At 42.6% G+C, this 25,741-nt stretch overlaps 1 long non-coding RNA gene across 1 annotated transcript; it reads right to left on the bottom strand.

Moving 5' to 3' along the window:
• Window positions 1–872: 872 nt before the first annotated feature.
• On the bottom strand, window positions 873–25,353 carry LOC140914872 (uncharacterized). Its single transcript, XR_012160022.1, has 4 exons — window positions 25,122–25,353; window positions 13,901–14,010; window positions 2,265–2,333; window positions 873–1,832 (listed from the first exon to the last, which is right to left on the bottom strand). It is a non-coding gene; the product is annotated as an uncharacterized lncRNA (long non-coding RNA).
• Between the last annotated feature and the right edge of the window lie 388 nt (window positions 25,354–25,741).

Here is a 25,741-nt window from a genome sequence, read left to right as displayed (position 1 = left end):
GTCAAATTTGCAAATAGTTTCAAGTTAATCAAACCAGCATTCTTCAGTGAATAAACTAGTCTGAAAACATCACACAGAGTTAAACTGTAGGAATAAAGACTGAGAAGGGGGACGAGACAGGAAGCATTTGTATTCCCATTTTACCAGTGGGGAATTGAGGCACTGAGAGATTAAGTCTTTAGCATAATAAGGGATTTGCAGGATTGGGGCTGGTAGTGATGTGATAATATAGGGCCAGACTGATGTGGCCTTCACATGGGTGCTTGAGGAGAATACAAGGAAACCTCTACAACTCAGTCTCTGAGCTCCCTGATCACAGGGACTACTCCCCTATCGAGCCTGAGGGGTATACACTGACCCCAAAGTTGTGAGGTAGAGGTGAAGCCAATTCCACCTCCCACAATAGAAAGAAGGATCCCCCTTCATTCCAGGAAACTTGGGGAGGGGACTGTGCCTTCCTGAGCTCCCCTTGAGGAGGTGCAATCACCCCCAATGTTGGCCTGTGTCTAAATGGCACCATTTATCAGTGAAAACTTTGGAATTGCCCTGCCAGATCAAATGCAAGGAATAGCTAGCTCAGTGTCCTCATCTCCAATAGTGGCCAAAACCAGCAGCTTCAGAGGATAGCATAAGAACCTCACAGTGGCAAGATGTGGAATAACCTTTCACAGGCTTCCTGCTTCCGATATAGTTAAAGAATCTCTTGGGTTTTTTTTTCCCCACTCTTTGCTGTTTTCTCCATTTTGGCCTTTCTAATTTCTAGTTATTTAATGAATGAGTGAAGCACGCAAAGTGGTAAAACCCAATAAGTAACACATACAGCTATGCAAGGTGTATTGGTTTAATTTGATTTATTTTTATTTATACACATTTCATACACTTCCATCCTTTTCTCTGGATTCTCCTTGACATATTTAAAAAATACAGTTACAAACAACTCCGGGACTCTCCTTTTAGCAATAAGCATACATACATAACCTTGCAGCCAAAAACATTTATGAGCATTATCATCTCCCGCCAAAATCTTCCCAATCCCTTAAAGCTAAGAGAAACAAATAGGCCTCAAATTGTGTCCTGAAACAATCATGATTTTTTTCCACCAAAACCTTAGCAGTTTTTTTGGTTTTGTGCCCCCCGAATATCACTTTATGAAATTACCTTTTCTTGTTGAAAACATTCAAACAAACACATGAAATTTTGTATTGCTGAGGCTAATGTTATTTGAATCAGTCACTTACGTGAGGAAAATGAATCCCGCTATATTATTTAGTGTGAATTTTCACAACTGTCACAAAAAGTGAAATTTCCACCTTCACATTGAAATATTAAAATTTTTAGGATTTTCATTTTCATTGTTCAACACATTTCTAGGCATGGGATAAATTTGAAGCCATAAAAATCTCTCTCCTCTAAGAAATCAAATTCAGATCCTTGAGGATGTCCTCGAATTTCCTGCAGGATAGACAATATGGTAATGACAAGTAGTGCAAATCCAAGGAATCATAGCAAACACCTTTGTTAACCCTACAATTAGTTCAGAAACAATGCTTATTTCATAGGAATCCTTCTAAATCCTGCTTAATTCTACCATACTAATATGCAATTCTATGGATGTTTCTTCATCAGATCAATGATTTCACTGTATACTCGCTCAGGAGCATCGAGACCTCAAATGAAATCAAAATGGGCCCAATCAGGAATATACTTTTCATACTGTAGATTTGTGAGAGTAATATTATTATATCCTCCAGGTCCTCAAGCCAGTCCTCGCCACCATACCACAGTGCAGTTGGAACTTTCATATTTTCTAACCTATACAAGGGGGCTTCAATCTGGAAAACAAATTAAACACCTTTAAAAGTGAAAGCCTGTGAGGTAGTAAGTTTTAAACACAAAATATTCATCTGTGGCTTGATATCTGCCTGAAGTTCTGGGTGCATCCAGAAAGAAGGCAACTATTTCATTGTTAGATGTAGCTAGAACATTATTAAGTTTCATGGATTTCACTGGAAAGTCAATAGAAAAACAACAGCTGGACAGGGACAGTGGACAAACACCAAAGAATTTGCAATGGTGAAAATATTTTGAGCAGAGTATTGAATAATTCAAATAAATCAACTAAGATGATATTTCCACTACAATCAGACAGGAATCCAGCTCTCCATGCAGCTAATATACCAATTCACTTTATTCCCTCACTAGAAATATTCTTGCTGTAGTACTCTGTTTATTTTTACTTTTAAGAGATCACAGATTTTTCTTACCTGGTTGGATTTAACTTCATTCTCCTCACTGCCATAATCAAAATATCTGAATTCTCTTGTTTTAAATGTCTAAGAAAGAAAAAATATACATATTTTAATATTCTTTATTATTTGTTCTGTCCCAAAGTATCCTGAAATGATCAAAATGAATAGTGGATTTTAAAAAGAAACATTAGAAATTAATTAGACATTGTTTCTATTAAAAAAGGAAACACTAGGCAGCTTTTCAGAATGGAGACTGATATCATGATCTTGTTAAAATACTTGCTTGCTTCACTTTCAAAATTTAATTCCAGACTGATAAGGCAACCAACCAGAAGGGTTTTTTAAAAAGTCATGCAGCCCTAAGACTGAGTGCATCATTTCAATACTGGTCCACAGTTCGCATTCTGTGTTCATTCTTACATTGATCAGAATTATATTCTTTCTGAGATTCTATGCCCACTGATTTACTGGTACAAGAAGGTGTTTGCAGTTAAGCAAAGAACCAACAGAAATACAATAGATTTTTCAATATAACAATTAACCTTCTGTAAACCAGAGCATTAAAGTTGATGGTTGAGAACTCTTGGAGATTATCCAAGTTGATTCAGTTATAGTTGATAATGTAGTTGGACTAGGGACATATAAAATATCCCTCTTCATGGCTTTGAGACATATGAAATAATTCTTTAATATCAGACAGGGAAATCCATTAGAATTTTGTCCATCGATTGACAGAATTTGAAAAACGACTCCACATCCATGAAACACAAAGGCTTACTTTCCATTCTATACAAAGTAATCACTGTAATTTACAGCAAATAACTATGTTCATGAAACGATAGAAAGTTGACATAGGCAAAGACACCAAAATCGAGGAATGGGCAAATATATGGGGCAGTGTTCCCCACTCCTCAATAAACACATTATTAAAAGAAAATTACATTAAATTTATCAATTTTCTCACTCCCCTTAAAATTAAACATATTTATGGTACAGGGATAGAGCAAATGCTAAAGAGAATGTAACAAAATAGGATGATTTCTCCATATATGGTGGAAGAGGTCAACAATTAAAACATTTTGGAAAACCATACGGGAAATCAGGATGTCAGCTGTCAGATAGCTCAAGTATTTTTATTAAGTTGTCCTGAAAACTCTGCATCTTATAAAAGCCAGAAATAACTGATCACTCATCTCCTAGTTGCCACTAGAAGTACTATAGCAAGATGGTGGAAGAGGAGTTACGTCCTGAAACTACTGACTGGTATCAAAAAGTGTGGGGAATTCTGGTACTCATCAGTCAGGGCTCTACAAGGGAGAAGATACAAAGATCGTTACTTAGAAATCTGGTGGAACTTTTTGGCATATGCTGGAACAGGGTCATTCCCAGCCACCAAACCTGATAGTATTAAAAAAAAAAAAGTTCTTAAAGTAAGGGGAGAGAAACCCTTTCAACTATAGCCACAATTAAACTTCAAGGAAAAAAGAAAAAAGATTAATAACAGAGAGTTTTGATATAAGAAGTAAAACAGGTTACATATCTAAATGTAAGAAAAATAGAAGTTTGGACCTAAACATACAGTAATGAAAGACTTTAACTGATACGGAAGATGAAGAATAGAAAAGCATCAACCACAACATGTGATCAATACTACAAGCTGAAGAAAGCAACTGGTAGCAAATCTTGTTAATACAGCTTTAGGGACTTCCAAAGGCCAATTCATAATTGTGTATTTGTGTACATAATAAGTTTATTTAAGCTGTAAACAAGTTTTATAAGATTTCTGTTATAAAAGAATGGATCTATTAATAATAAGGAAAGGAAATTTAGTCCATTGGAATGAGATTACTATTTTATCTTATTATCTATACATATATTTTGTTTTCATATTGTAACAGTGAGTGTGCATGGTATTTTGTTTTAACCAAATAATTTATTCCAATATTTTGATAAATGTTTCTGTTAAAGTCTGTAATAACTTATTTTAGACCTTATTCTCCTCTCACACTGGTTTTCAGACCAATATGAACCCAGTTCATGCCACTCTGATCCATGTGTGAGGGCGTCTTCCCTGTGTGGCTCTCTCTAGGGAGATTCAGCCATCTCTATGTCAATGTTTCCCTTCCTTTCCCTATAGAAGCCCCATCATGCATTGTTTGTGGAGGATGCTGGAAGGACTAAACAAAGGAGTGGGTAGCCCAGCACCAGGGTAAGATGCATATCATCTCTCCTTCATTCCTAGGGGGTATCCTCTGAAAAACTGATATAGGCCCAGGCTGTATTAACTTTTTTGCTAAGCCATTCCCTCATATGGTCAATGAGAGTCCCTGAGAGCATGGTTATAATGAAGTCGCATTACAAGGGGGCTTTGGGGAATGGGGAAGTGTTCTACTGGGCACTGGATGCTAAAACACAGGATGGAGACACGGGTTTGGGTGTGGCCAGGTAGCCTTTTCTGGGGAACAGGGCAAGTCTTGACTCCTGTATTGATCCTCCTGCTCCTTCCCATGGGATGATACTGGGGGGATCTCCAGGAAAAATTCTTACAGAGGTTTCCTCCCCAAACAGCCAATGCTTTCAACAGCTCCAGCTCCCACCCCTCTTCTATCTCCTTCTCTCAGACCCCAACTAAATGGCCTTTCATTCAGCTTCCTACAATCAGTGGCTCTTCAAGGCAGCACAGCTGCTTCCCTGTGGCAGCTGACTGTAGAGGCTGGGCTAGGAAGGGAAGCACTGTTCTACCTTTGATAGACTGTTGCTATCACTCCTGTTCCAGAAAGACATCAAAGGGAAGAAGCTGCTTCCCCACACAGGTCAGCTACAGTGCTCAGCTGTGCAAGAGAAGACAGGTGTGATGCTTTGAGCAGCCTCTGGCTATAGGAAGCCTCATTAAAGCTGCATTAAAACTCTTATGTCCATATCCTGACTGAAGAGGTTAATTTTAAGCACATGAATAGTTTTACTGAAGTAAAGACACACACTTTTAAAAAATCATATTCTTTTACCATGGACTGCCTTTCCTAGTGTAAAGATATGTTATGTAATTTACCAATCCATCAGCCCCTCTCCTTATTCATATCTCACCTAATGACTCACCTCTGCCATGAAGTCTATGGAATGTGATCTGATTCATGTACTAAAGTGAAACTTAGGGCATGGCTACACTTGCAGGTGTAGAGCACTGTGAGTTAAACCAGCCCTCGGAGAGCGCAGTAGGGAAAGCGCTGCAGTGTGTCCACACTGTCAGATTCAAGTGCACTGGCATGGCCACATCAGCAGCTCTTGCAACGCCACAGAGCTGTGAATTGTGGTAGCTATCCCAGCATGCAAGTGGCTGCAATGTGCTTTTCAAATGGGGGGGGGGGAAATGGGGTGGAGTGTGACAGGGAGTGTGTTGTGTGTATGTGGGGGGAGGGGGGTGGGGGGGGTCGAGCATGTCAGCATGCTGTCTTGTAAGTTCTGACAGCAGCAGACCCCCCTCCACCATGCCTCTCTCTCAAACACTCACAGCAAGCAACATTCCACACTAATGGTTGCTTTGTCCTGGAGCAGATAAGCAGCTGGCTGTCAGAAACGGAGCTTTGAAAGGGCATATCCACATTCCTACAGCTGAGTTCAAAACAATGACAAGAGTGGCCACTTGACTTAAGGGGATTATGGGATTTTTTCCAGAGGCCGATCAGAGCGCAGTAATGCAACACCTAGTTCACACTGACATCGGGGCATTTCAGCCGAGGCACAGCAAGCGTTATGCTTCTCGTGGAGGTGGATTACCAGGAGCTCTCCAGCTGCAGAGTCCAGGTACGCTAAGTGCCTTGCCAGTGTGGACGGGTCGTGAGTTAGGGCACCTGAGGCTGCTTTAATGCGCTCTAATTTGCAAGTGTAGCCAAGCCCTTAAGAAGGAGTCCTGCTCACTAAGGTGATCACATGAACTAACTGAGACCCCTATCCTGCAAACACTTATACAGGAATATGAGTCTCCACGTGATTTAATTTATGTAACCCTGTCCAAATCCACCTGCTCCTTTTGTGCCCCTTTTTTGTTATGTGATGTATAAACTGAAGATGGTAAATGGCTTCCAGCAGAGACCCAGCTAGTTATCTGTTTGCAAGGTACCCACTTCACCTTCAGGTATGTCACAAGAAAGAAAAAAAAGCCATACACTGTGTAGAGCAGGGGACTAATGGTGCACTTCCTGCGTAGATGAAGGCAAAAAGCTGAAGATCTCATGCTTCATAACATACCCAAGTTGTGTAATCTACTGCACACATGGCAACAAACTATTCATGCACATCCTTGTCAGGGTTCCTTCCCCACTCTGAACTCTAGGGTACAGATGTGGGGACCCGCATGAAAGACCCCCTAAGTTTATTCTTACCAGCTTAGGTTAAAAACTTCCCCAAGGTACAAACTTTGCCTTGGCCTTGAACAGTATGCTGCCACCACCAAGTGTTTTAAACAAAGAACAGGGAAAGAGACCACTTAGAGACATCTTTCCCCAAAATATCCCCCCAAGCCCTACACCCCCTTTCCTGGGGAAGGCTTGATAATAATCCTCACCAATTTGTACAGGTGAACACATACCCAAACCCTTGGATCTTAAGAACAATGAAAAAGCAATCAGGTTCTTAAAAGAAGAATTTTAATTAAAGAAAAGGTAAAAGAATCACCTCTGTAAAATCAGAATGGAAAATACTTTACAGGGTATTCAGATTCAAAACACAGAGGATCCCCCTCTGGCAAAACCTTAAAGTTACAGAAAATAGGAATAAACCTCCCTCTTAACATGGGGAAAATTCACATAAAACAAAAGATAAACTAATCCATCTTGCCTGGCTTACCTATACTGGTTGCAATATTGGAGATTTGGAGTAGGATGGGTTGGAGAAGATGGATTTCTGTCTGGCCTCTCTCAGTCCCAAGAGAGAACAAAATGTAAACAAAGAGCACAAACAAAAGCCTGTCCTCTCTGCTCCCCACAAGCTCCAAAAAATATCAAATGTCCAAGTCCAGAAGTCTCTTTATGGCTGTGTCTAGCCTAGCATTTTATGTCAAGTTACTCACTGGTGCAGCCACACAAGTGGTAGCCATGGTGGAAAATTTAATATTTTGATCTTTGCACGTTTTCTTTTTTAAATTCTAATGAAAGAGAACATTAAGTTTAAGGGGGTGGTTTACATTGTGTATGATGATAATGATTTATGATTATATGGCAATGATATCTGAACTCAGTGTCAGAGTTAATAAAATTGCACATTATTTTGCATGAATAAATCTTAACACCAGTGCCAGGGCAAAACAAAACAAGGATCTGAGATGTAAAATTTCAGGTAGTTCTCTCTCTTTCATGAATAAATCCAAATTCAAGTATGATCAGACAGAACCCATGAGAATATAAAATATCAGAATTGGCTGCATAATATTTAAATATAAACAGTGAAATAAAGCCATTTTATATTTCAGAAACTCTACCTGGCTCCAATGGAGCATAGTTTTTACAGACATTGAATCTGGAAAGCATGACAGGTAGATATCAATGCGACTCTGCAAGAAAACATTTTAGACATTTATCTTCTGACAGAAATGGATGGAGTTCAATTCATCTTAAACTAAATACCATTCAGTTCAATAACTACAGAAGGTGAAAATATCTGTACTTTAGAAAGTCTTACTGAAAGGGACCTGGAATACTGCCACTAACAAACAAAAACTGGATTCATTTCCAAGAACGGAGCTAACTTTTTTAAATGAACATTTTCACTTTACAGAGTAACAGCCATGTTAGTCTGTATTCACAAAAAGAAAAGGAGTACTTGTGGCACCTTAGAGACTAACCAATTTATTTGAGCATAAGCTTTTGTGAGCTACAGCTCACTTCATCCTTGATTATCATACACATTGTAAGGAAAGTGATCACTTTAGATGAGCTATTACCAGCAGGAGAGTAGGGTGGGGGGAGAGAAAACCCTTTGTAGTGATAAACACCCATTTTTTCATGGTTTGTGTGTATAAAAACATCTTCTGTATTTTCCACAGTATGCATCCGATGAAGTGAGCTGTAACTCACGAAAGCTTATGCTCAAATAAATTGGTTAGTCTCTAAGGTGCCACAAGTACACATTTTCACTTTAGTTCTACAAAAATGTAACTATATTCAGCACTGTTCAGATATATGTAATGAACTCCACTATGACAGAAGTTTTGCAAACCATTCAGTGAGACTGACAATTTTCAAGTAAATCTGAACTAAGGTATGGATCCATATGGTTTTCTAAACCAGAAAAAACATAGTAACTTCAGCTCAGTTTCCCTCTGAGTAAGGTTGTTCCTTTATGATTGTAACAACATTTTGACTTTCATGACAAAACCATGACTTAAGGTTTCTATAACAAATCCTGGAATCCTGGCCAGCCTCTGTTTAGCAATACTCTTCCATAATTTGTTACAAATCTGAGTCTGATTCTGCCCCACTTGCTCGCATTGAGTAGACCCTTACACGGTAGGTAGTGTCATGAAGTACTCCGCAGTTAAAATAAGGGTGGCAGAATCTGGCACTGTATGTCCAGCACCGTGGAATATGGCGAATAATCAGAGGATTTTAGTGGTTTTAAACTGTTTGCTCATCGACTTTTGCAGGGTTTTACAGAGCCATGTCTTTTCCAAGCTTTTGCCATGCCAAACAACGAACATTAACTTTTTCAACCTCATAATCCACGTGAAATGAAAACCTCAGTTTCCAATTAGACCCATTTACCCAAACTCCAGTCATGCAAAATATTTCAAACTGACAAGATGGCAACACCTCTGTGAAACTAGTGATCAGGGCACTTCTAGAGATTTAGATAAAGTATAGATTACAGATGGATGACACTAAGGTCATGTCTACGCTAGAGAGCTTACAGAGGTGCTGCTGTAAGGTCTCCCCTATAGCCGCTCTATGCTGACAGGAGACAGCTCTTCCGTCAACATAATAAAATCACCCTGAACGAGTGGTGGTAGCTATGTCTGCAGGAGAGCGTCTCCTGCTGATATAGTACTGTCCACACTGGTACTTATGTCACTGTGGTGGGGTGGCTGCCTCACACAGGCAGGAGAAGGATTAAGGCAGCCTTTGAGAGGCTGCGCAGAACCCTGCCAATCAGGAAAAGGTTTATTGGGAAAGCCAATTAGGAGAAGGCTTTCTGGAGCCCATATATAAAGGGCTGCTCAGCAGAGCAAGGGGTAGTCTCTTCTTGGAGGGCAAAGGAGAAGGACTGTCTGCCAAGGAGCACTGGAGATACCCTACCCTACCCTACCCTACCCTACCCTACCCTACCCTACCCAGCCCAGCCCAGCCCAGCCCAGCCCAGCCCAGCCCAGCACTGCAGTAGCGGAGCAATAGGAGATCTCTTGGCTGACCATGCCAGACTGAGGCCCTGAAGCCAGGCCAGGGAAGGTGCTAGGGCTATAGGGGAAGTGGCCCAGGGAAAGTAGGCAGCAGGAATAGGAGGAGGGGTAGTAAGTGGCAGCCAGCTACAGGGTCTCTGAGCCGGGACCCAGAGTAGTGGGTGGGCCTGAGTCCCTCCCCCATTTATCCCTACTTGCCAATGAGTAGAGTGGCCTAAATCCAGAATGCAGTTTGCCCCTGAAGCCAGGGGCTAGACTAGAGACTGCAGTTGGCCATTGAGGCAAGTGGAAGGACTGAGGACTGCCTGTCCCCCAAAAGTGGAGAGACAGCAGGCTGGGGCATAGCTGGAGGGCTGTGCCCTGAAGAGGACACTGCAGTCTGGGAGAGGTGAGATCCAGATGGTGCAGACAGTGGAGGAAGTGGAAGTAATGGTGAGTGAGATACTGCTAGTAAAAGGTGCCCTGGTAGTCCAAAAGAGCTAATTTCCAGTATGATCAGTAGGAGGCGCTGCGACAGTGGGTCTGCACCTCTACAGCCACTCAGGGGGGCATTTATTCACAACCCTAAGTGACATAAATTATACCGACAAAAGTGCTAGTGTAGACACAGAGTTTGCAACTAGAACCTCTCAAACTATCGCTTGAGTTCAGAGCTTTTTTTTTGGGGGGGGGGGGGAAGCGGGTCCTGTTAATATAACTTGTTTTGTAAGGGTGATTTAATTAAGTCAAATAGTCTAGCTAAAGGGAAAAGGGCAGCTAGTGTAATGCGTTAGAGAAGTATCTCAGCCTCTATGATACTCAAAGCTAGGGTGGCACAAGCCTGTGTCCTACCTACATCTGCGTTTTTCATCCACGTCATCTCTGTTCTATCTAGGTATCCTACCAAGAGGAAAAAACAATCATTCTGTTTGAAATGTCACCAAACAACATTCCTCCCTGGCTGACGCTGCATCGGTAGGTGATAATTATACTTCAATTTGTCTGTAGGAGAGGAAATGCTGGGCTCTTCTGCAGCCACATTTATTCTGGAAATACTTGTGCAAAGAGAGTGGTTCTACACAGATGTCTCAGGCCTTGCCTACAGCAGAGAGATTTGTACATGTTAACTTGGCGTAGTTTCTGGCATTAGTCACAGCCCTGAGCCAGGAATACGTCACCAGCTGCACCTTCCCCACATGCATTGTGATTTAGAGACACTGCTCTTGGTCTTAATTCCTTCCCTGCTTCCTCTTTGCTCTGGGGCAGGATGGGAGAAGAATTGTAGTTTGCTGCTGGCCTATACCATCACTAGAAATAGATAATTTTCATATCCTAGAAAAGGCTTGAACTATACTCTAACTCAGTGAGATTTGTAAAAATGTAAACTAGGACCTTGAAATAGACCTAGAATTAGACAGGGAGTCAGTGGAAGTTGCATCTACACTAGACTTTTTTACATCTCTCACCAGCTAGCAGAATTAACAGGAATGATAGAGTAGATAGGGTACTGATATTTTTCACCACTGAGTCTACCAAACCTGTTCAAAGCAGGTCTAGATGACGGAAGTAAAAATGCTTGAGTGAGATGCAGCAGTTATGCTCATGTTCTTTTGCAGGTTGGCTGCTACGTACTATTGAGTGTATGTGTGTGGCTTTTAAAGAGCTATATGGCTATACATTGGGTGTATGCTGTACTTAGATTATTTTTTCTTTTCCCTCTATATTTTTCCTGATGCCCTCACAGTTGTTTCCTGCTGGAATGTGAACCCAATAATGTCAGAGTTCAAAAAGAACTTTCAAACCTACAAAGTTCAAGTGGTTTCAGAACAACAAAGTGATTCTGCCTATGTTCAGTAAAAGATTTTGGACTGAGGAGTATTGCATTATGTTCACACAGTGCATTTGAATGCAGAGACTAATACTTCAAGATATTAAGGGCCCTGTTTTCCACTGCCTTGTGCTTACTGTAATCATTTACTCCTGCCTGAAGTGAGGGCAAACAAATGGACCGGCCCATCCTACAACATCCCAGCCAACCTGCACTCCCTCATCTGCCACACACAAACTTTAGGAGGCAGTGTCAACATGTTAGCCTACACGGGGATCCCACTGGTAATGAAAAGAGGCCAATTTTGTTGTTAGAAATTAATTATCCATGCATACGTGGCCAAACAAAAGTTAGTTCATTTTAAATCACTAAACCCATACCATATTTAGACTCTTTTCATTAAAACCCCCGAAGACAGAAAAGACCAAGGAACAAAGCTTCTGAAATACTCTGTAGTGGCACACCTGAACAGTAAATTTGCTCAATCTCTCTCTTCACAGACAACTCTTTCTTGCTGAGAATAGTCTGTAAAAACGCAAAGACATTACTCATTGTGATGAAGTGGAGGGTTTTCATGGTTTTTTCCCAACAATTTACATGCAGTTGGGGTGGGACGCAGTTTCCCTGGTTGTTACTGGTTTAACGAGGTGATGGGAGAGGGGAGTTTGTCACAGAGGACCTGCGACGGAACTTGGGACCCCAACCAATGGCCTGGAGAATGGATACCCCAGCAACTGGTGACTGGGAGGCCCAGCTTGGGAGTCGCAACCAGTTCTGGCCAGTGGGAGGACAATGTTGCTGCAAAGAGTTGACCCCAGTGACCTGACCAGCCAGTTCCAGCCAGAGGGGACAGAGGACAGCAGAGAGGAGGCCCAGGAGACCCTGTTTACCTGGACAGAAGACAATGGACAGAGGCGAAGCTTGGGGGAGGTGATATTAGATGCCCTGTTGGGAAGCAGGGGGACTCGGGTCTGGAGAGAGGGAGCAAGTAGAGCCCATCTGGATGCAGGGGAGATTTAGATGTGCGGTGCTGAGGGACGCAGTGAGTCTGTGGCACGCATGATGGTTTATATACTCATAGTACTCACCATAGCAGGGAGTGGGAGTGCTCAGGGGTGTGGAGGAGCATGGCTTCATGTGCAGGAAAGCACAATGCTACGGATTCCAGGACTGTAAATTTTCCCCTTAGCTCCTTCCTCCCTGGCAGTGTTCTAATAAAATACTGTGCCAAGAGTTGCAGCAGTAGGGGACTGATAAAAGCCATGGAGTGGGAGGTATCAGTGATGGACAGAAATAAACAATTTTATTTCTTTTATACATGGAGCACAGAGATCCTTAAATCTCCTTTTGAGTCACAATTTTAGTTAATTCATTTTAAAATAGTCCAGGAGATTTCTCCTCCCTCAAGACTCTTCTGAACAATGAAGTTATTCTACGAAGCCTCTAAGACCAACCCACCCTGACACATGACAATGAAAGTGTTGCATTCTTCTCACACTGAATAAGGAACTTTCTTAGAAATAAGGAAAATAGTATAATTCCTAAATTTTCTCTCTCCTGCTCTATATCCTTCACCGTAGAATCTCTGCTAAAACCTTTCCAAGCCCCCTCCTGCCCTGTTTCCTCTTACAGATTTAAAGAAACAGTACACATCTTCACACAACCTATGATGAGTAAAATATAAAACAAAAACAAAAAAGTGCAAGATCTGCCAAAAAATGATAGAATGAATCATGCAAGCTACAGAGAGCAAAAGATCTTCTTCAGGTCTGGGAAAGGTAATCTGACCTGACCTGAAGAAGAGCTCTGTGTAGCTCAAAAACTGGTCTCTTCAGTTGCACTTCAATGCACTTTCAACACAGCAACCTTAATAATCAATTATAAAGAGAGATGAAGATATTCATTCTCTACCCTAAACAAAAATTATGGAAACTCAATGGTCATGACCTTGAATAAGTTATCATATTTTCATATTTGTTCTTGACTGAAAATGTGAGCATCATAAGTCCCCCGGGAAATTAAGAACCTTTCAGGGAGTTCTCATATTACTAGATCCTTAAGTGCTAACTTCGTGTCACTAGCAATTAAAGCTTTACCAGCTAAAGTGCACACAAGCACAGTGCTTCCCCGCTTTCAGATCTGACCATGCCTTACCCATTGGTTGTGATGCCTACAGAAAACTGCCATCTGCAAGGCAGATAGCTAGTTGATATCACTGTTATTTATTAGTGCTAGTGCATCTAATTACATCTATGAATGGTACACACAAGTAGGATAGCTAAAACATATTGTTGTTGTCACCCAGTCCTCTTTCCCTCATCACTTGTTTATTTCACCCTCCTGTTACATCTTATCTTTTAAGTTATAAGCTTTTGGGAAAGGAACTGTCACTTACTATATACAGCAGATAATACAGTAAGGCTCTAATTTTGATGACAACAATTTGATTTCTCTTACCGTACCCAAGATGTACGTAATAGCCAACGTAATACAGTTTCTCTTGCCCAGTTTTCTGCAGAATAAAGTTTATTATGGCAGGAAGGTCATGTGTGGCCATTTCGTGAAAACTGCAACATAAAATGAAATTACATACATTAAGAAGTTATAATTACTGTCCGTGGGTGCAGAATGCAGCATTTTTGAATCAGAGACACAGCAAAGCTCACTGATCATTTCAGCCACCATGGGATTTAAATCTTTGTCTCTTTATGTAGTAAAGATACCTTTTCATTTTTACTTTTAAAACTGACATATTTGGGCTGGTCTTCGTTAGGAAAATATGGTGTGATCTTAGCATGTGTTAAAATCACACTGAAGACAAGGCAGTTGTAGTTTTAACCTGTGTCATCAAGTCAAGGTAATCCCTAGGCTTGAGTAATGCTTGGACATAAGGAGAGCTGGTTGGAGAGGGGTATGATGTTCACTGGGTTTAACAATATGTTGGGGTGTTGCATATGCTGTTTACAATGGCATTCTAGCAAGATTAGGTTATTTTTGGAATTGGTTTGGGGTAGGATCCATAAAGAGACTTAACCATTACCTTGCTCAGCATCACACCATCTAACTTTTAGGTGCCTAGAAAAACACTGCAATCCACAAAGTCAAGTTAGTTACCTAGGCTCTCAATACAATGAATGGTGAGAGATATCTAAGAATGCAATCCACAACAACCAGCACGGTAGGTGGAGGGCCTGCCTAAGGTAGATAATGGGAGACACCAATGACAGGAATGTGTGCTAAGCTTGGCTCCTCTCTTGGAGATAGGTGTGTAAGTCCAGAATTCAGAGAAGTGCCTCTCTCTGCTTAGTGAGCCACAAACTTTAATTCACTGCCTGGAGTCAGATGGAACCCAAGGCATTTCTTGAGGGAATGAAAAAGGATTCCTGCCTCACACCACAAAAGACAGCTGGAAGAGAAGGTGATGGTGGTGCCCACATTCTAACTTTTAGCCTAGTAGTTAGAACCTGGGATATGGGAGAACCAGGTTCAATTCCTCCCTCACTGCCAAAAAATTTGAAGAGGCGACTCCCACCTCCCAGGAGAGCTCTCTAAATCCCACTGAGATATGGGATATTCTGACATGGGGCCTCAGTCTCTGCTGTTGAAGCTGTTCCACTGTGGATAAATAATGAAAGAGTGACTGGAGCAGAGGAACTAGATTCAAGTTCTCTTGCCTCCCAGGTGGTGCCCTAATCCCAAACCATGTACCTCCCAAGGCTAGGAGGATCACAGCCATCACTCCCAAGAGGAAACGAAGGATGGTGGTTGTCAGTGACTCCCTTCTGAGGGAGACAGAGGCATCCATCTTCTGTTCTGACCTGGCATACCAGGAGGTGCGCTGCCTCACAGGGGCCTATATCAGAAACATTACAGAAGGATTGTGGAGGATCATCAGGCCCTCTGACTACTACCCCATGCTGATCATTCATGTGGGCACTAATGATACTGCAAGGCATGACCCTGAGCGGATCAGCAGTGACTACAGGGCTCTGAGAGTGAGCGTAAAGGAGCTGAGGGCACAGATAGCGTTCTCATCAATCCTTCCAGTCAAGGGTTGGGGCCCAGAAAGACACAGACACATCCTGGAGGTGAAAAACATGGCTGTGCACATGATGACACCAGAAGGGCTTCAGCTTCCTCAGACATGGGATGCTGTCCGAGAAGAGGGACTGCTGAGAAGAGATGGGATCCACCTATCACGGGAGGGGGAAGAGTATCTTTGGATACAGTTGGCTAACCTCGGAGGTGGGTTTTAAACTAGGTTCAACAGGGGCAGGAGAAAAAATCCCATAGGTAAGTCCAAAACATGGAGACCTGGGTGAAAGGTAGAAATCTGTTGGGAGGAAGGTGTGACACTGCACCACGTATTCTTCAGTGATATTATTATGACAATCAATGTAAGTTTATGCATGATAAGTCATGTGAGGTGCTATTGGAAAGGTTATTTACTGAATATGATTATCCTATTTGTATGTATGTATCATTTTTGTATCTGAAGTTAGGAATATTGACTATATATTTGTATTACAAATGTGTTTACACCTGGGGAACGCCCACTAGGCAAAAGGCTCTTGGTCTAGATGGTTGGCTGGGAAGGGCCCATTCAAGTTAATGAAGCACTAGGGAGAGCAATAGGCCTTAGAAGAAGCTTATTTCCCACCTGGGGGCTTTCCTGAGGATGCTACAAATAGCGTCCGACTCATGACTGCTGTGACACTACAGGGACATGTCACCAGGTCACCTGGTGCTGGACTCCATTTTGGGATAACAGTGTTTTTCCACTCATTGGCGTGGGAACCATGCTTTGAAACAAAGGATTCTGGCCATATGCAAAGGCTATTTAAGGCAGGGGAGCGATATTGTGGTTCTTCACTGACTCCCCACACAAAGAGACTCCTGGAAACACCTGAGAAACAAAGAATGAACTGGGGGAAGTGCTGGACCCAGGCTAAAGGGATGTTTAGCCTGTGAATGGAACACCCCTGGGGTTTCTAAACCAGTGCAGCTTGCCCCTTAAGAATCTGCAGCCTGCCTGTATTATCACTTAGGGTGAGGATCTGCTATTCATATCTAATGTCTTTAGTATATTAAGCTTACTTTGTGTGTTTTTGTTTATTTGCTAGGTAATCTGCTTTGATCTGTTTGCTATCCCTTATAATCACTTAAAATAGATCTTTTGTAGTTAATAAACTTGTTTTTGCTTTATCTAAAACCAGTGTGTGTGGGAGTCATAACTCAGGACAGAGGGAGGGGGCAAATTTCATGAGTTTATGCTGTACAGTTCCCTGTGCAGGGCAAGACAGTAAAGTTTTGGGCTTACACTCCCGAGGGGGGTGCATGCCTGAGTAGCTGGGAAGTTCCTTAGCTGAGCCTTCCCATGCAGAACTGATCACAGCATCTGCATGCAACTGCAGCTGGGTGTGTCCCTACCTATGTGTGTGCTGGTGAAAGTGCAGGCTGGACACAGCAGTACAGTGTAAAGGGAGCCCAGGATGGTGGGTCAGGGAGGCTCAGGGGTACCCCAGTTCCAGGTGGCACCCCAGGGGGAATGCATTACGGATAGAACATGAGCAATCACAGCAGGAACAAAGAAGAGACCAGAGGGAATAGAAAGGGGAAACACAATTAATGTCCTAGATATCTATACACTAATAGAAGTAGTATGGAAAAAAACAGGAAGAACTAGAAATACTAGTGAATAATCACAATTACAATATAACTGACATCACAGAAACTTGGTGGGATAATTCACATGATTAGAATATTGGTCTAGAAGGGCACAGCGTGTTCAGGAAGGTCAGGCAAGGGAAAAAAGAAGAGATGTTGCCTTGTACATTGGAGATGTGTACACCTGCACTGAAATTGAGTTAGAAGGGGAGGCAGACCTGTTGAAAATCTCTGCATATGGATAAAAGGGGTAGAAAAAAAGTGATGTCTTAGTAGAGGTCTACTGTAGACCACTTGTACAGGAAGAAGAGCTGGATGAGGCTTTTTTTAAGCAACTAAAACTCAGGACTTGGTGGTGATGGGGGAAATCAACTACCCAGGCACTGGTTGGGAAAATAATACAGCAGGGCACAGATTATCCAACAAGTTCTTGGAGTGCACTGAAGACCACTCTTTTATTACAGAAGGCAGAGAAAGCAACTAGGGGAGAGGCTGTTCTAGATTTGATTCTGACGAACAGGGAGAAACTTGTTGAGAATTTGAAGATGGACGGCAGTTTGGGTGAAAGTGATCATGATTTGATGAGTTCATGATTCCGAGGAATGATAGGAAGGAAAACAGCAGAATAAAGACAATGAACTTTAAGAAGGCAGACTGTAGCAAACTCAGGGAATTGGGAGGCAAGATCCGGTGGGAAGCAAGTCTAAGGGGGGGAAAAAAAGAGGTCAGGAGTGTTGGCAGTTTTTTAAAAAGAAACATTATTAGGAGCACAAAAGCAAAATTATGCCAATGTGTACAAAAGATTGGAATAATAGATTATTAGGGTTGGAAGAGACCTCAGAAGGTCATCTAGTCCAATCCCCTGCTCAAAGCAGAACCAACACCAATTAAATCATCTCAGCCAAGGCTTTGTCAAGCCGGGCCTTAAAAACCTTTAAGGATGGAGATTCCACCACCTCCCTAGGTAACCCATTCCTGTGCTTCACCACCTTCCTAGTGAAATAGTGTTTCCTAATATCCAACCTAGACCTCCCCCACTGCAACTTGAGACCATTGCTTCCTGTTCTGTCATCTGCCACCACTGAGAACAGCCTAACTCCCCTTCAGGTAGTTGAAGGCTGCTATCAAATCCCCCCTCACTCTTCTCTTCTGCAGACTAAATAACCCCAGTTCCCTCAGCCTCTCCTTGTAAGTCATGTGCCCCAGCCCCTTAATCATTTTCACTGCCCTCCGCTGGACTCTCTTCAATTTTTTCACATCCCTTCTATAGTGAGGGGACCAAAACTAGATGCAATACTCGAGCTGTGGCCTCACCAGTGCCGAACAGAGGGGAATAATCACTTTCTTTATCTGCTGGCAATGCTCCTACTAATGCAGCCCAACACGCTGTTAGCCTTCTTGACAACAAGGGGCACACTGCTGACTCATATCCGGCTTCACGTCCACTGTAATCCCCAGGTCCTTTTCTGCAGAACTGCTGCTTAGCCAGTCAGTCCCCAGCCTGTAGCAGCGCACGGGATTCTTCCTTCCTAAGTGCAGGACTCTGTACTTGTTCTTGTTGAACCTCATCAGATTTCTTTTGGCCCAATCCTCCAATTTGTCTAGGTCACTCTGGATCCTAACCCTACCCTCCAGCATATCTACCTCTTCCCACAGTTTAGCGTCATCTTGCTGAGGGTGCAATTAATCTCATCATCCAGATCATTGATAAAGATGTTGAACAAAACCGGCCCGAGGACTGGAAGCATGGTAAGAGACCACCTTGGCTTAACCAGGAGATCTTCAGTGACCTGAAACTCTAGGAGTCTTACAAAAAGTGGAAACTAGGTCAAACTATAAAGAATGAATAAAATAAATCATAATAAGCACATAGGGACAAAATTAGAAAGACCAAGGCAAAAAATGAGATTTAAACTAGCTAGGAACTTAAAAGGTAACAAAACATTTTACAAATACATAAGAAGCAAGAAGACGACCAAAGATAAAGTAGGCCCATTACTCAGAGAGGAGGGAAAGACAATAAGAGAAAACGCAGCAATGGCAGAAGTGTTAATGCCTTTTTTATTTCAGTTTTCACCAAAAAAAAGTTAGCAGTGTTTGGACGACTAACATAGTGAACATCAGTGTAAATAGGAAAGAATCTGAGGCTAAAATAGGAAAACAACAAGTTAAGAATTTCTTAGACAAATTAGATGTCTTCAGGTTGGCAGGGCCTGATGAAATACATTCTGAGAATACTTCAGGAACTGGCTGAAGAGACCTTTAAACCATTAGTGATTATCTTTGAGAACTTATGGAGAACAGAAGACTGGAAAAGGGCAAACATAGTACATATCTATAAAAAGGACAACCCAGGGAATTATAGACCAGTCAGTTTAACTTCAGTATCAAGAAATGTAATGGAGCAAATAATCAAACAATCAATTTGTAAGCACCTAGAAGATAAGAAGATGATAAGCACCAGTCAACATGGATTTGTCAAGAGCAAATCCTGTCAAACCAACCTAATGTCTTTCTTTTACAGGGTAACAAACCTTGTGGATATGAGGAAGCAGTAGATGAAATAGGTCTTGACTGTAGTAACTTTTTTTTACTGTACTCGAAGAGTAGTTATCAATGGTTCACAGTGAAGCTGAAAGGGCATTGTGACACTACACCCCACATTCGTAATAGTAATTTTGTACAAGATGGGTCATGTAAAGTGTCATTGGAAAAGTTATGATTTGCTGAATATAATTATCCTATTTGTATGCATGTATCATTTTTGTATCTGAAGTTATAAATATTGACTATGGATCTGCATTTCACTGTGGGCTTACTCTGGAAAACACTCACAGCCAGCCTTTCAGGTACTACAATGAAGAAGCCAGATTGTTGATGAGCCAGTAGCACTAAAACAATGGGCTGTGGAATAGCTTAACCTTCCTGTGGACATTTCAGCCAGCCTGTAAGTAATGGCTGCTATGACTCTGCAAGGGCATGTGACCAGGCACGACTCTGGACTCCATTTTGGGACGTCAGTATTTTTCCACAAACTGGTCTGGGAAACAAGTTTGAAACAAAGGGCTCCTACCCTGTGCAAAAGCTATATAAGGCAGGAAGTAATATCATCTGTTGTTCTTGATTCCCCCACAACTCGACACCAGAGAAGCTCCGAAAGAAAGAGATTTGGAAGCAGGAAAGGGATCCCAAGCTGCAAAGCAAATGCAGCTTGTCCCTTAAGAATCTGCAAGCCTGCTTGTATCATCAGCCAGGGTGAGAATCTGCTAATTCATATCTTATCTTTCTACTATTTTAGGCTTAGTTTTTGGTTTTGTTTATTTACTAGGTAAATTGCTTTGATCTGTTTGCTATCACTTAAAATCTATCTTTTTGTAGTTAATAAACTTATTTAATATTTTAACCTAAATCAGTGTGCCTTTAAGTGAAGTGTCTGGGGAAAAAAATCTCAGCTTGGTTACCACAAGTGTGCATATTCCTTTCCACATAGAGGGAGGGGCAGACATATTAATAAGCTTACACTGTACAAATCCCTGTGCAGTGCAAGATGATATCATTTTGGGTTTATACCCCGGGGGGGGGGGGCGGGAGAGTGCCTGGGAGCTGGGAAACTGGCTGGGGTCAGCTGTTTGTACTTGGGTGGCTTAGGTAAAGCACTCTCAGGTAGCTCAGGTTGGGTGTGTAGCACCATCTGCTGTTGTGGGAAGTGAGCTGTAGCTCACGAAAGCTTGTGCTCAAAGAAATTTGTTAGTCTCTATGGTGCCACAAGTACTCCTTTTCTTTTAACAGGGCCTCGGCAAGTCTGGCTGTGTCTCCAACCAAGGAAGCAGTGTGAGCAGGGCCAGTCCAACTGAGTGGTTAGAGAGGCGCAGCGGTTTCTCACAGCTCCCAGACTGCACCCCAGGGGTGACAACCCATCACAGACATATCAAGTAAGGTCCTGCAGGGATCTGTCCTGGGTCCAGTTCTATTCAATATGTGCAGAAATTATTTCGAGAGTGCACTTATAAAGTTTGTGGAGGATATCAAGCTGGGAGAGGTTGCAAGCACTTTGGAGGACAGGAGTAGAATTCAAAATGATCTTGACAAACTGGAGAAATGGTCTAAAATAAATAGGATGAAATTAAATAAAGACTAAGGCAAAGTACTACACTTTGGAGGGAATACTCAGTTGCACAAAAGCAAAATGAGAAATGACTGCCTAGGAAGGAGTGCAGCAGGAAAGGATCTGAAAGTGATTGTGGATCACAAACTAAGTAAGAGTCAACAATGTAATTCTGTTGCAAAAAGAGCAAACACCATTCTGGGATGTATTAGCAGGAGTGTTGTAAACAATACATGAGAAATAATTCTTCCATTCTGCTTGGCACTGATAAGGCATTAACTGGAGTATTGTGTCCAGTTCTGGGCAACAAAAATGATTTAAGGACAAGAAAACGTGACCTATGGCAGGATGGGAAACACTTTTTCTATCAAGGGCCATTGACCCACAGGAAAAAAAAATCAATCACGGGCCCCACACAGCTTCGAAGGGGGGGCGCCGAGGCTTGGGGCTTCCTGTCCACGGTGGGGCGAGCCAGCGCTCATGGATCCAGCCCCTCGGGGCTGAGGCTTGGGGCTTCTGGCCCACGGCACCAAGACTTGCGACGGCCAGGTGAAATTAAGCAACGGCACCAGGAGCTGCAGCTAGTGAGAGATTTTAAGAGTAACAAGAAAGGTTTCTTCAGGTATGTTGGCAACAAGAAGAAAGCCAAGGAAAGTGTGGGCCCCTTAATGAATGAGGGAGGCAACCTAGTGACAGAGGATGTGGAAAAAGCTAATGTACTCAATGCTTTTTTTGCCTCTGTCTTCACTAACAAGGTCAGCTCCCAGACTGCTGCACTGGGCATCACAACATGGGGAATAGATGGCCAGCCCTCTGTGGAGAAAGAGGTGGTTAGGGACTATTTAGAAAAGCTGGACGTGCACAAGTCCCTGGGGCCGGACGAGTTGCATCCGAGAGTGCTAAAGGAACTGGCGGCTGTGATTGCAGAGCCATTGGCCATTATCTTTGAAAACTCGTGGCGAATGGGGGAAGTCCCGGATGACTGGAAAAAGGCTAATGTAGTGCCAATCTTTAAAAAAGGGAAGAAGGAGGATCCTGGGAACTACAGGCCAGTCAGCCTCACTTCAGTCCCCGGAAAAATGATGGAGCAGGTCCTCAAAGAATCAACCCTGCAGCACTTACATGAGAGGAAAGTGATCAGGAACAGTCAGCATGGATTCACCAAAGGAAGGTCATGCCTGACTAATCTAATCGCCTTCTATGATGAGATTACTGGTTCTGTGGATGAAGGGAAAGCAGTGGATATATTGTTTCTTGACTTTAGCAAAGCTTTTGACACGGTCTCCCACAGTATTCTTGTCAGCAAGTTAAAGAAGTATGGGCTGGATGAATGCACTATAAGGTGGGTAGAAAGTTGGCTAGATTGTTGGGCTCAACGGGTAGTGATCAATGGCTCCATGTCTAGTTGGCAGCCGGTGTCAAGTGGAGTGCCCCAGGGGTCGGTCCTGGGGCCGGTTTTGTTCAATATCTTCATAAATGATCTGGAGGATGGTGTGGATTGCACTCTCAGCAAATTTGCGGATGATACTAAACTGGGAGGAGTGGTAGATACGCTGGAGGGCAGGGATAGGATACAGAAAGACCTAGACAAATTGGAGGATTGGGCCAAAAGAAATCTGATGAGGTTCAATAAGGATAAGTGCAGGGTCCTGCACTTAGGACGGAAGAACCCAATGCACAGCTACAGACTAGGGACCGAATGGCTAGGCAGCAGTTCTGCGGAAAAGGACCTAGGGGTGACAGTGGATGAGAAGCTGGATATGAGTCAGCAGTGTGCCCTTGTTGCCAAGAAGGCCAATGGCATTTTGGGCTGTATAAGTAGGGGCATAGCGAGCAGATCGAGGGACGTGATCGTCCCCCTCTATTCGACATTGGTGAGGCCTCATCTGGAGTACTGTGTCCAGTTTTGGGCCCCACACTACAAGAAGGATGTGGATAAATTGGAGAGAGTCCAGCGAAGGGCAACAAAAATGATTAGGGGTCTGGAACACACGACTTATGAGGAGAGGCTAAGGGAACTGGGATTGTTTAGTCTGCAGAAGAGAAGAATGAGGGGGGATTTGATAGCTGCTTTCAACTACCTGAGAGGTGGTTCCAGAGAGGATGGTTCTAGACTATTCTCAGTGGTAGAAGAGGACAGGACAAGGAGTAATGGTCTCAAGTTGCAGTGGGGGAGGTTTAGGTTGGATATTAGGAAAAACTTTTTCACTAGAAGGGTGGTGAAACACTGGAATTCGTTGCCTAGGGAGGTGGTGGAATCTCCTTCCTTAGAAGTTTTTAAGGTCAGGCTTGACAAAGCCCTGGCTGGGATGATTTAATTGGGGATTGGTCCTGCTTTTGAGCAGGGGGTTGGACTAGATGACCTCCTGAGGTCCCTTCCAACCCTGATATTCTATGATTCTATGAACGGGATGGATCCGGCCTGCAGGGTCCCCATCCCTGACCTAGGAGGAAAGATTGAAAAAACTGTGTTTGTTTAGTCTGGAGAAGAGAAGTCAAAAGGGGGACAGGACAACAGTCTTCAAGTATGTAAAAGGTTGCTATAAAGAGAAGAGTGATAAATTGTTCTCCTTAACCACTGAGAACAGGACAAGAAGTAATGGACTTATATTGCAGCAAGGGAGATTTAAGTTAGACATTAGAAAATCTTCCTAATTGTAAGAGTAGTTAAGCACTGGAACATATTACCTGGGGAGATTATGGAATCTCCGTCATTGGAGGCTTCTAAGAACAGGTTACACAAACATCTAACAGAGATGGTCCAGATAATACTTAGTCCTGCCTGAGTGCAGGGGACTGGACTAGATGACCTATCGAGGTCCCTTCCAGTCCTGCATTTCTGTGAGTCTAACTATTGGATTACAGAGTCATTCCCACTCTCTCCTTCTCTGATCTAATGACTGTTCCACTGTGGATAAATCGTTAAACAGTCACTGGACCCAAAAGGGAGTGAAAATGGGAATTATTCTGTAAGTCAGTTGTTAGGGCACCCACCTGGGAGGTAGGAGACCCCAGTTCCAGTCTTCCTGCTACAATCATTCTTGCATTATTTATCCATAGTGGAACAGCTTAAACAAGAAAAACAGAGAGCTCCCACATCAGAATATCCCATAATTCAGGGGTTAGAGAATGCTCCCGGGAGGCTGGAGACCACTCTTCAAATCCTCTCCTCCTCTAGCAGTGAGGGAAAAGCTGAATCTGGGTCTCTCACAACCCAGCAGAGTGCTCTAACCCCTGGGCTAAAAGTTATGACAGACAACAAAAACTCCTCCTCTTGCTGGATTTTGAATGGGACCCGATACGACAGGTGGCCTCCGAGCACCCCTGCAGGATTGGGCCCTGCATGCAACTTTGGCAGCCATATGCCTGGTGTGTTGGTGAGGTGTTTCACTGGTTTATGAATCACTCTGGGGTGGGAGATAGGGTCTCTGGATGCCTAGAGGGAGGCTGCAGTGTGCATGGCCAGAGGCAGAAATTTAGGTGCAGAGGGATTTTTTTCACTTTGAAAACGGTGCCGAGTGAGTCTAGGCTTCAGTGGGAGTTTTGAGGATCACAGTGGAGCCAAAACTGGAACTTAGGTGCCTACATACCTTTGTGGATCCCACACTTGAACACCAGCAGATGTGAGTAGCAGAGTAAATGGTTAAATTTAATTAAGTCTGAGTGGTATAAGCATGTCAGCTGATATAAATTACTGGCCTACTGGTAGAGACAGTCATCAGCCCATTACAATGCTTTTGTCACTATGTTGTGTCATAAAGAGTGCAGTGCAAAGAAGCTGGAATGTACCAGTGAATCCAACCCATTTATTTAAAAATATAAAAATCCCTAAAATATAAAATAAAATAGTAAGATTTTAAAAGTTTCTCTGCCGTTCAATTTAAGGTACTTATTATCTGAAGGTACCTTAAAGTATCTGTTATTCCTCCTGGTCCGCGCTAAGGTTGTAGTGTTTTCTTGCCCAGTAGTTCACTCTGTTATTTCCAATCCAAACATCATAGCCAGCATCTGCTAGTATGAAGCCCAGGCTGCTGTTGGCCATATTCGCAACCCAGGTGGTTCCCTCTAAAACTAAGCCATGCTGCAGAAGAACAGGCTGAAGACCTGAGAAAGAAAGAGAGGGATTATTTTACAAAAGTAGAATCTCTCTAATAGGATAATAAAATAACACTTGATTCCCTCTCCTTGGATTTCTTTCACAATGGCACATCTATTGGAAATATTTGCTACTAGCAGTCGCATACTAGTTACATGCCATTGTAGGCAGTGTCATCATACCACACTCGCCATAATCTTATAAAGCTGAGTCTTGAAGTAAATTAGGTTTTTTGTCCCCATTGCTCCCCTTGGAAGGCTGTTCCACAACTTCACTCCTCTGATGGTTAGAACCCTTCATCTAATTTCAAGCCTAAACTGATTGATGGCCAGTTTATATCCATTTGTTCTTGTATAATCGTTGGTGCTTAACTTAAATAGGTCTTCCCCCTCCTTGGTATGTATCCATCTAATGTATTTATAGAAAGCAA

Source organism: Lepidochelys kempii, chromosome 7, assembly GCF_965140265.1.
Source record: "Lepidochelys kempii isolate rLepKem1 chromosome 7, rLepKem1.hap2, whole genome shotgun sequence".
NCBI lineage: Eukaryota > Metazoa > Chordata > Testudines > Cheloniidae > Lepidochelys > Lepidochelys kempii.
The sequence above is the reverse complement of the archived record's forward strand: the minus strand, read 5'-3'. Positions and strand labels throughout refer to the sequence as shown.